This window comes from Oryctolagus cuniculus, chromosome 3 (assembly GCF_964237555.1).
Source record: "Oryctolagus cuniculus chromosome 3, mOryCun1.1, whole genome shotgun sequence".
NCBI lineage: Eukaryota > Metazoa > Chordata > Mammalia > Lagomorpha > Leporidae > Oryctolagus > Oryctolagus cuniculus.
The window spans coordinates 140744209-140760612 of record NC_091434.1 but is presented as its reverse complement, the minus strand read 5'-3'; the positions used below and the strand labels follow the sequence as shown (position 1 = coordinate 140760612).

Sequence of the window (16404 nt, the reverse complement as noted above, 5' to 3'; positions counted from 1 at the left end):
CTCCTGCGCAGATATCTATATAATGCCCTGAAGCTATCTTATCACAACAACATTTCATTCTTCCTGATGTCCTGAGTTCATACCACTGAATTGGCACCTATTTGAATAATTCGCTCAGTGTTATCAAGTTTAATAAAAGAAAACTGGGTTATTTCTTTTATAATTTCTCAGCATTTTAATATAAAATCATACGTCTAAGTTCATTCCTACTAGGTTAACCATGCAATGCAGACGGTAATGCCTTCATTTTAATGTTGCAAATCTATGTGAACCACACTCTGTATCTGTCCATATGACCTAATTCTGCTCCCAACTGTTACAGAGGATGATGTATTTCTGTTCATCAGAACCTCTTCAAATGGTCTAGGTCCCACTTCCTCTCGGGCCTTACAATCTTTCTTCTCTCTCCCAAACATCAATTTCTCCCCAAAGACTTCCTGGATAATTCTCACTATCATATGACTGAACACGGTGTAAACCTACTAAGCACCTTCTATCTTTGAACAACCATAATAACAAACCCTCTTGATGCCACACCCCTACCTTCTGTTTCTTCCCATCCTATTTTTGCTCCTTTGTACAGCAAAAACTTCTTGTAAGGTTGTGCAGTGACTGGCTCTGGCTCCTCATTTCCTGTTCCCCCTTCTCCACTCCATCCAGGCTTCAGTCCTCGAGCACTCCACTGAAACTGCTCTCATTAGTCCTCCAGTTGGTGGGGAGTCCATGCTGCCAATGGCATTGCAAATTCAGGCTACTTGACCTCTGGGCAGGATTTGTTAGTCAATCCAAGGCTTCCTGGGTGGGGCTTCTCTTGGCCCCCACTACCTTCTCGATTTGTCTCCTATTTTTCTGGCCTCTTTTGTTTGTTCTTCTCTATTGTCTTTTTCCTCTTAACCTCAAACTGTTTTTGTTTAATGTTAATATTTTTATTTTATTTTATTCTTAAGATATATTGTACGTGAAAGCAGAGAGAGAGAGAGAGTGTGTGAGAGAGAGAGAGAGAGAGAGAGAGAGATTGAGAACAAAATCTCCTATCTGCTGGTTCACTACCCAAATGGGCTACATCAACCTGAACTGGACCAGACCAAAGCCAGGAGCCGGGAACTCCATCCTGGTCTTCCATATGGGTGGCAGAGGCCCAAGCACTTGGACCATCATTTGTTGCTTTCACAGGCACACTCGCAGGGAGCTGAATCAGAAGTAGAGCAGCCGGGACTCAAACTGGTGCTCTGATACAAGATGTGGAGTTCTAAACTTGGGCTTAACCAACTGCACTACAACACTGGCCCCTGATTTTATTTTTAATTTGCAAATAACAGGTGTATATATTTATGGAGTATATGATATACCTGCATCAATTGTGGGGTGATTCAATCAGATGACTTAGAATATCCATCACCTGACATGCCTTACCATTTCTTCATAGTGAGAACATTTAAACTCTACTCTTTTTAGCAATTTTGAAATATAAAACAGGGCAGTATTATCTGTAGTTACATGCTGTGCAACAGCTCAGCAGAACTCATGCCTACTGTCTAATGGAAGCTATGTACCCTCTTTGACTCACATCTCCCCTTTTCCTGTCCACCCCATCAACCCTCCCAGCCTTTAGCAGCCACTGCTCTACTCTCTGGACTCAAACTGCTTCATGCCTTTCTGGCGTCTTATTCACATTGCCCCCTGTGGAGATCTAACCTGCTTCCAAGGCTTTAATTAACGTTGATAACACCCAGGTTTATATTTGCCACGAGATTCACACTTACAGATTCAACTGCTACTTGCCATTGCAAATGGAAGTCTCCAACTTAGTAAATGAAAATTAGGAGTATTAGTTTTCTACACCATGGATATTCTGCTGTGGCTTTCGTTTCAAATAATGCCTCCCAAAGGCACATAAACAACAGAAGTCTAAAAACTGATGCTTTTTTTATCTTGGAAAATATCTTATAAAACCACAACTTAACAAATGTTTCTCTAAATTGCAATGTGATGGATTAATGAGAAAATCTTTGATAACATATCACATAGCCTTCAATAGATCTTGTTTAATTCTTCCTATAAGAGGGGAGCCTACATGATAATGAATTCAATGCTTGTTAATGCTACTATATTCTATATAATTTTTCCTTCTTTTTTTTTAAAAGATTTTATTTTTATTTATTTGAGAGGTAGATTTACAGAAAGTAAGAGGGAAAGACAGAGAGAAAGGTTTTCCATGCGCTGGTTCACTCCCCAACTGGCCGCAATGGCCAGAGCTGGGCCAATCTGAAGCCAGGAGCCAGGAACTTCTTCTGGGTCTCCCATGTGGGTGCAGGGGCCCAAGCACTCGGACCATCTTCTACTGCTTTCCCAGGGCACAGCAGAGAACTGGATTAGAAGAGGACCAGCTGGGACTAGAACCAGCACCCATGTGGGAAGTCAGCACCTAAGGCAGAGGATTAACCTATTGCGCCACAGTACCGGCCCCTCCTTCACTTTTTAGAGTGAAAATCCCTTGGCCATAAAATACCTTTCAGAGGGGCTGGTGTTGTGGTGGCAGTGGGTCAAGCCACCTGCATCCCATATGGGAGCTCTAGGTCAAGTCTAAACTTACCTCCAGTTCCAATCCAGCTTCCTGCTAATGCTTCTGGAAAACCGTGAAAGATGGCCCAAATACTTGGGCCCTTGCCACCTATGTGGGAGACCTAAATGGAGCTCCTGGCTCTTGGCTTCAGCCTGACCCATACCTGGCTATTGTGGCCATCTGGAAGTGAATCAGTGAATGGAAGATCTCTCTCTCTCTCTCTCTCTCTCTCTCTCTCTCTCTCTCTCTTTCTTTTTCTCTCTCTCCCTCTCCCCTTCCATCTCTCTCTGTCACCCTGCCTATCAGAGGTATGTATAGGGGTTAGTGGAGTTGACAGAGAAAATGGGCTGCTAGGGTTCTAATCTGGGCTTGACACTTAGCTGTGTAACCCTAGGCAAGTCACTTACTGTTCCTGTACTGAAGTGTTCACATGGGTAAACTGTGAACAATAATAGCAACCACTCAGGGAATTGTCCTGAAGATTAGGACCACAGTGATCTTAAGTCCTAGAACTGAGTGACAAGAACGAGCCATGAGTTAACTGGAACACATTTTGTCTGAAAGTATGATTATTATGTTAGCTGTTTTGGTTAAGGCAGCCTTCACAAGAAATATCAAAGCAGTTGCCATATCTTTCTGTAACCAACGGTAGGTAATCTGGGCTTGCAGCTTGTTTTGTTACCAGCGAAGGGTAATAAGCTTAGGAGCAGAAGTGCAGCACCAGTACCTTAGGCTGTTGCTATCAGAGAGTCCTCAGTGGCAGCCCCCTATGACCTCCCGAGAGGAGCACCAGCCTGCAAGCCGCTGGACAGAGGCTCCGAATCCCCCCACCTCCCTGGCCTGATCAAGAGGGGCTGCAGAACAGCCAGTGATGATGAGGATGGCCATGATGGGAGGGCTGCATCTCCAAAAGCCTCTCTGGCCAGAGCTGAGCTCACTATGCCCGGGAAACACTAATGTCACGCAACAAGGATTCACCGCGCTCCTCTTGAGTGTGAAGCAGCTCTTTTGGGGAGTGAACCAGAGGATAGTATCTATCTTTCTCTCTCTTTGCCTTTCAAATAAATATTATTTTTAAAAAGTCACAAAGACATGTATATATGATGTATAATATTCTGAATGTAAAAAAATTGGCTAAATGGCTTAAGATCTATATTGAATAAAACTATTGACTTGCCTCAATGATTAATATCTATTGGAAATCAGAACACTTGTTGCAGCAGTGTATCGAAATCTCCATGGTTCCTCATATGACTACTGAGATAGGCAAAAGTCTAAGCATCTCAAATAAAAGGTGATAAGATACACTAGAGTTTCAAAGGAAAAGTTGAGGCAACTTGCAAGGGGTTGTTAAAAAAATAGTGAGGAAGTGACAATAAGTTTCATATCAATGTCAACATATATGTATCAAGACAACCTATACAAATGCAATGTTCACTTCTAACATGCTCAGTGTAGACAGAAACACATTGACCAAGAAACTGTTGCAGATGTAGCTTCAGGACCTCACTGGTGTGTGTCCCTCCCAAGGCCCTGGGGGGAGCTCTAGAAGTGTGCCCACATGAGTGTATTTTATAACACGTGCAACTAGTTAAGGTCTTGTCTCCATTCTGGTGCCCCTTCAGCATGTGCCTCCTCATGTCACGTGGTACTGGCATGGCCCTGCTGCTTTGGGGATTCAGACAGCGAGTAGTTGAGTAGGAGGTACATCTATTTTGAGTGATATGCTTACATGGCCCACGTCTATTTCACAGTGTCCTCATTCTCAGCACAGCAAGTGCTCCCAGGAACTCTTGCCGCCCCTGTGCTGACGCACCCAGCATCGTGACTCAGACACTGATGACGCACTGCCTGATGAGTGATGTCAATTCATAGTGAAGGTTAGTCACTGCACAGAAAAAGCTACAGTGCCCCCAGATGTAAGCAAGATAAAGATTTTTCCAATTTCACAATAACCCCAACAATCTAAATGACATTATCAAGAAGGAGTTGCAAAGGTAAAATAACTCACATAAACAACCAACTCCCATCCACAAACGTAGAGAGAATTCTATTTTCTCTACAGGAAATGTGAAACACTTGCTGTCATAGGAAGAAGTGATTTCAGAGTATGCAACCAAAAAACACAAATCAAAAGTATTACAGGGCATTTGAGAGAGCTCACAGAGAGGTTTTATTTCTTGATTTTGTGACATTTGTGGTATTAGAAACTTCTAGAAGTCTGTGATTGTATTATGATTTATTTTCTGACTCTAAATAGATATTCTCTTGGGGCCAGTACTGTGGTGCAGTGGGTTAAGCTGCTGCCTGTGACACCAACACAGCGCTGGTTCATGCCCCAGCTGCTCTACTTCTGATCAAGCTCCCTAGTAACGCACCTTGGAAAGCAGTACAAGATGGCCTGAGTGCTTGGGTCCCTGAAACCCATGTGGAAGACCCAGATGGAGTTTCTGGCTCCTGGCTTTGATCTGGAGCATCCCTAGCTATTGAAATCATTTAGGGAATGAACCAGTAGATGGAAGACCTCTTTCTCTCTCTCTCTTCTCCTCCCCCCCTTCTCTCTTTAACTCTTTCAAGTTAATAAAGTAAACCTCAATAAATATTCTTAGTGTTACCTAATTTTGAACATGGAACTTTCTTTTTCCTTAGCAAGACCCTGGCCCTCTTCCAATGTGTAGACGCTTCAAATGTGGACCCACAAAACTCGGATCCCTCTTTTTTTTTTTTTTTTTTTTTTTTTTTTTTTTTTTTTTTTTTTGACAGGCAGAGTGGACAGTGAGAGAGAGAAACAGAGAGAAAGGTCTTCCTTTTTTTGCCGTTGGTTCACCCTCCAATGGCCGCCGCGGCTGGTGCACTGTGGCCGGCGCACCGCGCTGATCCGATGGCAGGTGCCAGGTACTTCTCGTCTCCCATGGGGTGCAGGGCCCAAGTACTCGGGCCATCCTCCACTGCACTCCCTGGCCACAGCAAAGAGCTGGCCTGGAAGAGGGACAACCGGGACAGAATCCAGCGCCCCAACCGGGACTAGAACCTGGTGTGCTGGCGCCGCAAGGCAGAGGATTAGCCTAGTGAGCCGCGGCGCCGGCTTCGGATCCCGATTAAGAGAGCGTTCTCTGCATGTCCATTCCTGCATTGCATGAACGCCTTAAATCACAGTTCCCAGGGCACAGGACTCCTAACTACAAAGTCTGTTTTCCACTTTGTTTAAATTGGCACAATCAAGCCATAAATGTATTTAAATGACGGGACAATGGCGAAGAAAGAATGAAGATATACATATTAGTTAGCTAGATTTAGTCATTCCATTTTTTTTTTTAAAGATTTCATTTATTTATTTGAGGGAGAGAGTTACAGAGAGTGAGAGAGAGAGATAGAGAGAAAGGTCTTCCTTCCACTGGGCCACTCCCCAAATGGCCACAACAGCCAGAGCCACGCCTATCCAAAGCCGGGAGCCAGAAGCTTCCTCCCAGTCTCCCAGGTGGGTGCAGGAGCCAAAGGACCTGGGCCATCCTCTACTGCTATCCCAGGCCACAGGAGAGAGCTGGCTTGGAAGAGGGGCAGCTGGGACTAGAACCGGTGCCCATACGGGATGCCAGTGCCATAGGCGGAGGATTAACCCACTATGCCATGGCGCGGGCCCAGATTTAGTCATTCCATAATGTATATACAAGGGTACTTCAGAACATCATATTATATAAATACATCCAATTTTCTTCATCAGTGAAAAATAGAAAATTTAAAAATTTGTTGAAGAGTAAAAAAAGTAATTTATGATCTTTGAAGTTCTTTTTTTTTCTCCATCACTTCAGGCAAATACGGCCCAATTAAAATGTTCTCATATGGAAATGAGTCATATTAAACAACCACAAGTAACTGTTTGCTTACATAAGACAAACACCAATTGATTTTTGGACCGTGTTGGAGATGAACCTGAATGAAACCCTAGGCTGATTTTCATGAACCCCAGGGACTCAACAACAGCTGGAGAGGACCTCAAACCTCTGGGAATTGCTCACTGGAATGCTTCCGCACCATGCTAGCTGGGAGTGTCCTACAGAGCTGTTAAGATTCCACCATCTCAAGACTGCTCATGAACAAGCAGCAATGATGAGCTAGACAAATGAAGCCCATAAGTATATTCAAAATCTGCTCATTGTGCAATAGCCCATTTTCCATGACATACATATATGGAAGCACAAAGTTTCCCCAATTCACAAATGAATGTCTTCCTTATTTCCCATCTCTCATAGGTCATTGACATATAAATAAGCAATGCAGAAACTAACTTGATTTGGAGTCAAATCAAAGCCAATGAAAAATAGAAATAGGAGTAACTTCTAACAAAAACGAAAGAGCTGTTCCCTTCCTCGTGGTAACAGCTATCCAGGTCTACAATCTCTTGAGAGTAGATGAATTCTAGAATTCAAAGTTTGTTTTGAATTCATTTACCAGTTTCAGGAAGGTAATACGGGGTGTGTATCGTATATTATGCAACATGCCCAGCAAAGTCTAGGGCAATACTCTGTAATCAAACACATTGATATTTCTGCAATGAAACGCATGAAGATTCACATGAGTTGTCGAAATACAGATTACAAGATGCCTAATCATTTCAAGTCAGCTCTTGCTGCCACACACATTTGGATCGTGTCCAGATTGGCCACCACACAGATCAAAAAACAAGATTTTTAAAACACGGGAATTACAGATGAGGGACTGTGGGCCTGGATCTCCAGTATCTATTTCTTTTTACTTTGATAGTAGAAGGATAAATCAATTGGTATTGAGTCTCTCAGGGCCTGGGTAGTTTATTTTATTGGGTTATGCCCTTCTCCACCAATCCCAGGACTTTTCAAAGTAAATCAGAGCAGAACACAATCGAAGCAGCTATTGTCCTCTTGAGAATTGGTGGTGGAGGTTGCTGGGAGCAGTGTCTTCCCCAGGGCTCTGCCTGGCAAACAAGCTGCCTTTTCAGTTGTCGCACAGAACCACGGGAGGAGGAGGGAACGGATCTCACAGAATTTATAGACAGCAAAAGGCAATGCCAGAAATCACGCCTCAACAGCCAAGCAGGTCCCATAAATACTGAAGGCTCAAGGAGGGTCTGGACAGAGGCCTGTGGAGGACTCTCGCGGCACAGGTGCCACCGCTGCCATCACTCAAGACTGAGCGGAGCCGCAAGCAGGGTCCTAGGAGCCGCCTGTATGCAACAGTGTTTGATATAGAGGCGCCGTAAGAATACGGAAGGGAGGCTCAGAAGCCCCTGTTCCGAAGGCAGCAAATGCTGGCGGGATCAACACATCCGTTCATCACTTCAGGACAGACAAATGGAAGGCAGGGCCATTAACTCGCAGTTGTAGTGAGCAGAAAGACAGAGGGAGATGAATGGGAAACTTCCGGGGGAAGGTTTTAAAAAGCAAGACACTGTCACTCCCAAAGGGACGTTACACGTTACTCCAGGCAAGGGCAAGCAAGCTAGAGATGTGCCTTCTTCTGCGTCAAAGTGTGAAAACTGTGGTGGGCAGCACCAAGACTTGGTGCAAGCAGCAATTCTGACAATTATCTCTCTTTGCTTTTAAGCTAAGAGCGATTTTGAGACCAGCACTATATTCACCAGGGAGACGACACTCTATCTTCCAAAGCAGCAAGGATCACAGGGAGAGCTCATTGGCTACTTGGCTCTTCTCCAAAATAATTCTACCCCAAACAAGGCGATTATGGTTCAACTGATCGATGCTGTGATATGTCTACAAATTTCTGTTCAAATATTTCTTTGGCAGCAACTGTGCGTATGTACTCTTTCAGCAACAATAGAGAACAATGATTACAGTCAGATTTTTTTGTTTGTTTCCTTCTTTATTGAATTTGCCAGAAAAAGCCTAACAGCTTTAAGGCCTTTCGCCAATGGCATCAAAATCGCCTACTGTAAATAGAGCAAAATCATGACAATCAGGCGAATCTAGAAACACTAACGTATGAGCAGTTCTTAGAAATGACTCCCAGTTTTAAGCATATAATGTTGTAACACCCAGGATAGATAATTTAATAGGTTTTTCAGTTTTTATGTCGGTTTTATTTTTCTCTCCTGCTACAAAACCAACACTTTATGCATATACTTTTGCATATTGTTTTATAATGATATATTTATACAAATTTTTTCATTAATTTGTAAATTTTATTAAAATCTAATTAAGTCTGTCCTCTATTACTGAGCTAGCTTTTTGCCTGGTTACTGTTCAGAGCAAATTGGTTTTTTTGTTTGTATTAAAAAAAATCTATTTTATTCATTTTCAAAGCAGAGAGATGGAGGGAGAGAGAGAAAGAGGGAGAGATAAATTTTCCATCTGCTGGTTTACTCCCCAAATGCCTGCAACAGCCAGGGTTGAGCCAGGACAAGACTAGGAGCTAGGAAATCAATCTAGTTCTCCCACATGGGTGGCAGGGACCCAAGAACTTGAGCTATCACCAGCTGCCTCTCAGGGTGCACATTGGCAGGAAGCTGGAGTGGGAAGCAGAGCTCCATTCAAACCCATGCCCTCCACTCTGGGAGGTGGGTGTTCTAAGCACAGCTGCTGCACCGAATATCCACCTTACAAATTGTTTTTCCTATTTTGTATTTTACTGTACATCAGTGATCCATAGAGCACCTTGGAGTGCAAGGGAAAAAACATTTGCCTGGACATATGAGAATTTGGACCCAAGTGGGCTATTTTACCAACTCCCAGCTCCTGCATAAAATAAATGCATGAGGGATGGCTACATAGGAAGTGCTGCTCTTGGCTGAGCCAACAACCTCCCCCAGCTCATGGCAGGCATGCTCTTAGCCTGTTCCCGACATGAGACAGTGCCTGCACATCCCACCATACAGGGTGGCTTTTGGAAGTCATGAGGTACCAACACAATGTGCCTGCACTGTGTCTGCACAGAGAGACGGCATCTCATGTCTGGCTCAAGTTCAGGGGCCTTAGCCAAAGGGGCAGCAGCGTGATTCATGGGTAAAAAGCCAGGTCAGGGAAAAAAAATGGTCACTGTGTCAGATAATGCTTTGTGGCAGCCCAGGCGGGAAGTGTCCTGAGGCTTCTTAGTCCCAAACGACAGGGCTGGGAGTTGTGACCAGAGGAGCCCACAGATATTACTTTAATTAAGAACAGTTCCACTCTGCAGGAGAGGAAATCAGAGAATCACTCTTGGATCTGTCAAGAACAAACGAATTCAATTTTAGTAAAATATGACACCAGTGTTGAGATAAATCATTTTTTAATAGAAACGGTCAATTTAAAGAAATGAACCTGCCCCTGATCTTCAGTCTGCTCAGACTGTCAATTAAGCAGTTACTTAAATATGAAAATCGAGGATTTATGTCTAAATCTGTTTTGTCCACCAAAAAAATAACCTGGCAGGAATTTAGTATAATGTTAAGCGAGGAAAAGACAAAAGCTGATCTTAAGGATTAAGAGGGGTCAAACAAAACAGAAGAAAAAAATCAATAAAAATCCTCAGTCTGTACTTACACTAAAAACATGCTTCCTTTAAATTGAAAGACCTCTTTCATAGCACGTCACAGAGGCCAAGTTCAACTTCAAAAATGAGGCTACTGGTACTGATTTGTATTTTGACTTCCTTTGCAAGCAGGCCACTGGATCTGCAAATCCTCCTTTCTGGAGCAAGGTGACAGTACGTGATTTATTGTACTCAATATTTTGTCTTTTTGTCAACTTCCTTTCCCTGGCTGAAATTCCCAAATCTCATTAGGGGACTTCTTCCAGTTTATGGCAGATGCGCGGTGACCACAGGATATAAGAGGAGCAGCTGTCCTCCTCGCCTTTTGGGCCTTTCTCCCTCCTAGTCCTATCTGTGGTCTCTCACTTCCAAAATATTCACATTGCCACTGCCACTCTTAGAAGGGGGAGAGGGATGGGCTCCCTCCCAGTTTGTGGAATGCGATGCCATCATTCAAAATTCCGGTGCCTGCCCTTTGCAAATTTCCTCCTAAGCTCACAGTGGAGAACCTTTGCTGTAGCCTGTGCTGGAGAAAACACAGGCAAGAGAAACCCACAGTGTGCCAGGCTGTGCCAGCCTCCCTGCCACACAGGGTTCCTTTCCCCAGGGCCCAAATAACCCATGCCCGAGTGCTCCGGGCTGGCCCATGTTCTAGGAGGACTAATCCTCTCCTCCCCAGCTCCTGCAATCTGCAGACTCAGCAAGGCATCCTTGTGGCTGTGTGCCTCTGACCCGGCCCAGCTTTGTTCTCCTTCTCCCTACAGGACGCCATCCCCTACCTTTCACTGGGACTCTGACCCTCTGCAGTGGTGCCACGCCTGCTCTTGCCAGTCTCCTCCCAAATGGTGAAGTCCTGTCTCTGGATCTCCCTCTCTCCTGGATTTTCCCAAGATCTGCCTCGGTCTCCTCCATGCATCCCTTAATTAGCACCTCAAGTGTACTACCTTACTTGGTTTCTTCCCAAATGTGTACTTTTTTGTGCTCCACCTTTTGATAATAAAGTTTTTTTTTTTAAAAAAAGTTTTATTTTTAATTGGCACATAATTGCACATAGTTAAGGGGTGCAATATGATGCTCTGATCCATGTATGCATCGTGTAACGACCCTGATGGTAAACTTCTTGAAGGGCAGGGCACTGTCTTAGGCTTTCCTTTTCCTATGTGTGTTGGGGAGCATTGCATTATACATAGCACACTTCCTTATTATATATAATACACTTCATTAAGCGAGGGTAGAGGCACAATGGGTTAAGCTGCCACCTGTGATGCCGGCATCCCATAGCAGGGTGCCAGTCTGAGTCCTGGCTACACAACTTCCGATCCAGATCCCTGCTAATGCACCTGGGAAAGCATAAGCCAGACCAAGCACCGGGGCCCCTGCCCCCCATGTGGGAGACCCAGATGGAGTTCCTGGCTCCTGGCTTCCACCTGGACCACCTGGCTATTAGGCCATTTGGGGAGTGAACGAATGGATAGAAGATCTCTCTCTCTGTCTCCCTTCTCTCACTCTCTTACTCTGCCTTTCAAACACATAAATAAATCTTAAAAACAATGATAAAAAAAGAGCTTCCCTGAAGATCTTCTCTTTGAGGGAGGAGTCCTTGATTGTTGAATAACAAAGCGAGAACTGCTGGCTCAGATTAAGTTCTAATATTGCCCATAGATTTCATTCTGCACACTCCCTAGCCTCAAAGCCAAGAACTGGTATAGTACTGAGCACCAGTGTGGAAAAGCACTTTATCCTGTTCCTAATCTATGATTTAATTCAATTCAGTTACATTTATTTAGTTCTAATTGAAAAATTATGAGCTACACAAAAAGGGATGCTTGAACATTCCTTAGCCCGCCAGTATCTAAGCTACAGGGTAAAAATGCATGTGCCGAAAAGGTCCGTGTAGAAATAAAAGCAGAGTGAAGTGGATGTCACAAAATAAATTCAGGGAAGCAGGGGGTTCCAAGGTATCTGGCTGGGCCAATGGATGAGTTCTCTTGGGGAGCACCATCCGTGAGCAGCTGCTTCTCACCCTGCCCTCACTGCTGTATTCCTATTCCTAGAACATCCTCCAGAGAGATTTCAAGCAAGCACTGGGGCAGTTTGAAGCCAGGAACCTGAAACTCAATCTGGGTCTCCCATGTGGGTGACAGGAACCCAAGTACATGAGCCATCACCTGCTGCCTCCTGCGCATTGGCAGGAAACTGGACGAGAAGTGGAGCTGGTACTCAAATCAGGCAGTCCCACGTGGAGTCTTGTCATTGCACCAAATGCCAACCTCCACACACACATATGATATTAATTTTGCCCTTGAAATTTTCTCAACTTCTGGTTTTGATTTATATTTGCTCTGAGCTCAGCCACCAGAGACTTTGTTTAGTCTCATACGGATTTCTATGTTTCAGAAGAGGTTTTCACTATTTCACAATAAACTCCCCCAAAGTCTTACTCCTTTACCAAGGAGAATAACTCTTGAAATAAAAATGAGAATCTGATCTGCAACAAATTTCAGTCAGCCCATGGAGACAACAAGTAGCAACTCACAGCAAGGTATGAGGGCTCAATTTTTCGTTCACTGAATTACTGGTTCTTAAAGAACGGAGAAAGTGCATTTCTCGACTGAACCAAGTTCTGAGTAATTAAGATGCTTATGAATTGGCAAAAAAAAAAAAAAAAAAAAAAAGAAATGACCTAAATGAAAGATCTCTGCGAGTGAGATCCCAGTGGAAAGAACAGGTCATCAAAGAAGGAGGTACCTTTCTCTGAAAGGAGGAGAGAACTTCCACTTGGACTATCACCTTGTCTAAATATGATCAGAGTCAGTGAACTCAAAAGGCCTCCAATGCCTTGGCAACTCATGACAAGAGCCTAGGGTGATTACTGACGCCATAAATAAGAGTGTCAATTTGTTAAGTCAACAACAGGAGTCACTGTGCACTTACTCCTCATGTAGGATCTCTGTCCTTAATATGCTGTGCATCATGATTTAATGCTATAACTAGTACTCAAACAGTATTTTTCACTTTGTGTTTCTGTGTGGGTGCAAACTGTTGAAAGCTTTACTTAATATATACTAAATTGATCTTATATAAAGATAATTGAAAATGAATCTTGGCCTGCGTCACGGCTCACTAGGTTAATTCTCCGCCTGCGGCGCTGGCACCCCAGGTTCTAGTCCCTGTTGGGGCACCGGTTCTGTCCCGGCTGCTCCTCTTCCAGTCCAGCTCTCTGCTGTGGCCCAGGAAGGCAGTGGAGGATGGCCCAAGTCCTTGGGCCCTACACCCGCATCGGAGACCAGGAGAAAGCACCTGGCTCCTGGCTTCGGATCAGTGCAGTGCACCGGCCGTAGCAGCCATTTGGAGGGTGAACCAATGGAAGGAAGACCTTTCTCTCTGTCTCTCTCTTTCTCACTAACTCTGCCTGTCAAAAAAAAATTAAAAAAAAAAAAAAGAATCTTGATGTGACTGGAAGGGGAGAGGGAACGGGAGAGGGGAGGGTTACGGGTGGGAGGGAGGGAAGTTATGGGGGGGGGAAGCCATTGTAATCCATAAGATGTACTTTGGAAATTTATATTCATTAAATAAAAGTTAAAAGAATTAAGTTCTTTTTATGAATTAAGTTCAAGGAAAAACTGTTTCTCCAATGCTAAATGAAATAAAATACTTCTTAAAAGTATTTATATCTTGCATCTGTGGAAGAAAAAATAATCTCTTTCCTTTTACAAAGCAACCTTCCGATTCAGCTACGAGGGCCTCTCACTTTGCTAATTTTCCAGTTTTTATTTTTCAAAGTACACTCATACAAAAGGAGCACCTCTCATTTATCCCATAGATTCCTGTGGGACAGACAGTAAAGAGAGAGAGCAACTCAGGGCCCCGGAACATTTTCCCACATGAATATGCAAATACAGAGCACTCAGGATTTAATGAGTTTCTTCTGTTTTAAGATGATAAAAAAGCAGCAAAAATAATACATACACACTCTTCATCTGAAAAACCACATATCTTAGGCCACCATAAGTAAAACCAAGGAAAAGGGCACTAACTATAAATTGTGAACACAGAATAGATTTTAGTTCTGTAATTACCAATGAATGTCTGGATGTATATTTCCGTCTGCTTCCCTAAAGGCACATTTTATTAGTGACTCCCACTTTCCCACTTTTGAGGTCCTCCAAACCTCCAAACCTCTACCTCCTCCAAACCTTCTGTCACCATGAAATGAAAAGCCTGCATCACACCTAGTTAGCACTTGGTTACTGTGTTCTGTTACAGGTGTCTCTATAATGGTGACTCATTCTGGCAAGAAATATTTTGAGCATCTATTCATTGTGAGCCCCTGGGCTTGAGGCTACCTGGATGGACAAGAAAGATTTGTGTTCTAGGCCAAACGATTAGCTCTTCGTGGTGTCTATTTTTAAATACTTTCTCTTGAATCCTCACTTGGCTAAGGAATCCCATTCATCTGCAGACAGACCTGGGTTGAACTGAACAAGTGCATCACTTGGCAAACTCTTGGAGAGTGCTCAATGCAGATTTACATCAAGGAAGTGACTCACCTATCTGTAACACAGCTAGCCCAGTAATCATTCTTCAGAATCGCTTTTATTATATTTCTTTATTGCTATAGAAAGTGGCCCTTTCATACACCTCTCTTAGCTAAGTTAAAAAAAAATGACAAATTTATTTCATTTTCAGGAAGCCAACCAAGTTAATCTCCCCTCCTCCACTACCCAACTTCACCTATGAAGACTCCTAGCCGAGGTAGATTAGCTGTCCGGATAGACAGTGTTGTTTGGCTTCGCTCCTGGCCACCTGGGCCAGTTTTGCTCGGGGAGAGCACTCACGCTCTCCTGCAGTGCTCTGCTTGCGTTCACTCTGCCCGCTCACCTCAGAAGTCTGTCTCAGTCTTTTCAACTGACTCGCATTGTTGGCCTTCAGAGATTCTTCTCGCTACCCCACCAGACCTAGGTGGGCCCCAGGCCCATGCTGACATGTACAGCTACCCATCTTTGTTCTTAACAACCTGGCATTGTCTGGAAGGCTCCTGTTCTGTATGTACCTGGTACCTCTTCCTACACTGTGAAGTGGTGTTGATAGGTTCTCTCTTCCTACAAAGCCAGCTCAGGACAGTGCTGGACACACAGTGGACACTCAGTGAAAGTCTGCTAAATGATGGAGGCCAAGCACTGCCAGCATTTCCCTTGGACCCGGGACCCTGGCTGGGAAAACATTCTGGAGGCATCTGTAAGATAATGGTCTGTGATGGGTCATCTGAAATGTTTCTTCCTATTCCACAGGAAATCTGAAGGAAATGGGTGAATGCCCCCTAAGACTACAGCCATAAATTTCACAAGCACAATCTCATGAATCAAGTGAGGACTGTAGCAAATCAATGACTCAGCCCCGGAATGGATACAAGATCTTTCATCAGAATGGAAAAATGAAAAGTTCTTTTAAGAATATTATAGGACACTTCTCAAGATGACTTAGCGGTTGATAACCTGATAAATTTCAACTTGCATAACTGTATTTTCAGGATGTTTGAACATTAAAAATCATTTAATTAAGACTGCCTATGTATTTATGTCTATAAATGGCTCATATATATCTGCAAGAATTGGGAGAGCCCTGCTGTTAAGCACTGGCATGACAAATTAATTCAAACAATTTTTACACACCTAGCTCTGAGGAAATTGGGACTTTTTTGGAAAGCATTTGCCAGATAATTGAAAGTGCTTACACGAGCATTATGAACATATCAACACATTTTTTTCAACTGTAATTATATTTGCCTAATTATGAATACATTTACCATTCAGGTCATGAGTAATAATAGAATCTACCAGAAAATTGCCGGAATAACATCTGAGTCCTTTTGCAATACAATGAACATTGAATTAAACTATTCCTAAATGAACTCCTAAGAAGGGACACTAAAATTGGCCATCTTTCACTGATTAGTAAAGATTTGGAGAGTTTCACAACACACACACACACACACACACACATGTGCTGAACTGTCAACAGACAGCTTTTCCAAACACACCCCATAATTTATGAACTGAATATAAATGAACAACTACTAAACTGTGGTTTCTATTTTGATATTTGCTTTTTGAGTTTAAGATGAATAAGCATGATGATGCCATTTCTAGGATTTACATGTGTGTCCCGGTCCGGCCCTCACCCCACACACGTAAACACGATGATTTCACTTCTTTAATACTCATACATATCGACATCAACAAATGACTACAAGATACAGAACACTATTTCCGGAAAGTGCTGCCCACCACACAGATGCAACACCACGTACCCTAGAATGAATGGTTTGCTACCCCATGGCT

The 16404-nt window shown here is 43.4% G+C and overlaps 1 protein-coding gene across 3 annotated transcripts in view; it reads right to left on the bottom strand.

The window, feature by feature from the left end:
- The window catches only part of RELN (reelin), a 538293-nt gene that overhangs the window by 227574 nt on the left and 294315 nt on the right, over positions 1–16404 (bottom strand). The gene's annotated exons all lie outside the window — the stretch shown is intronic.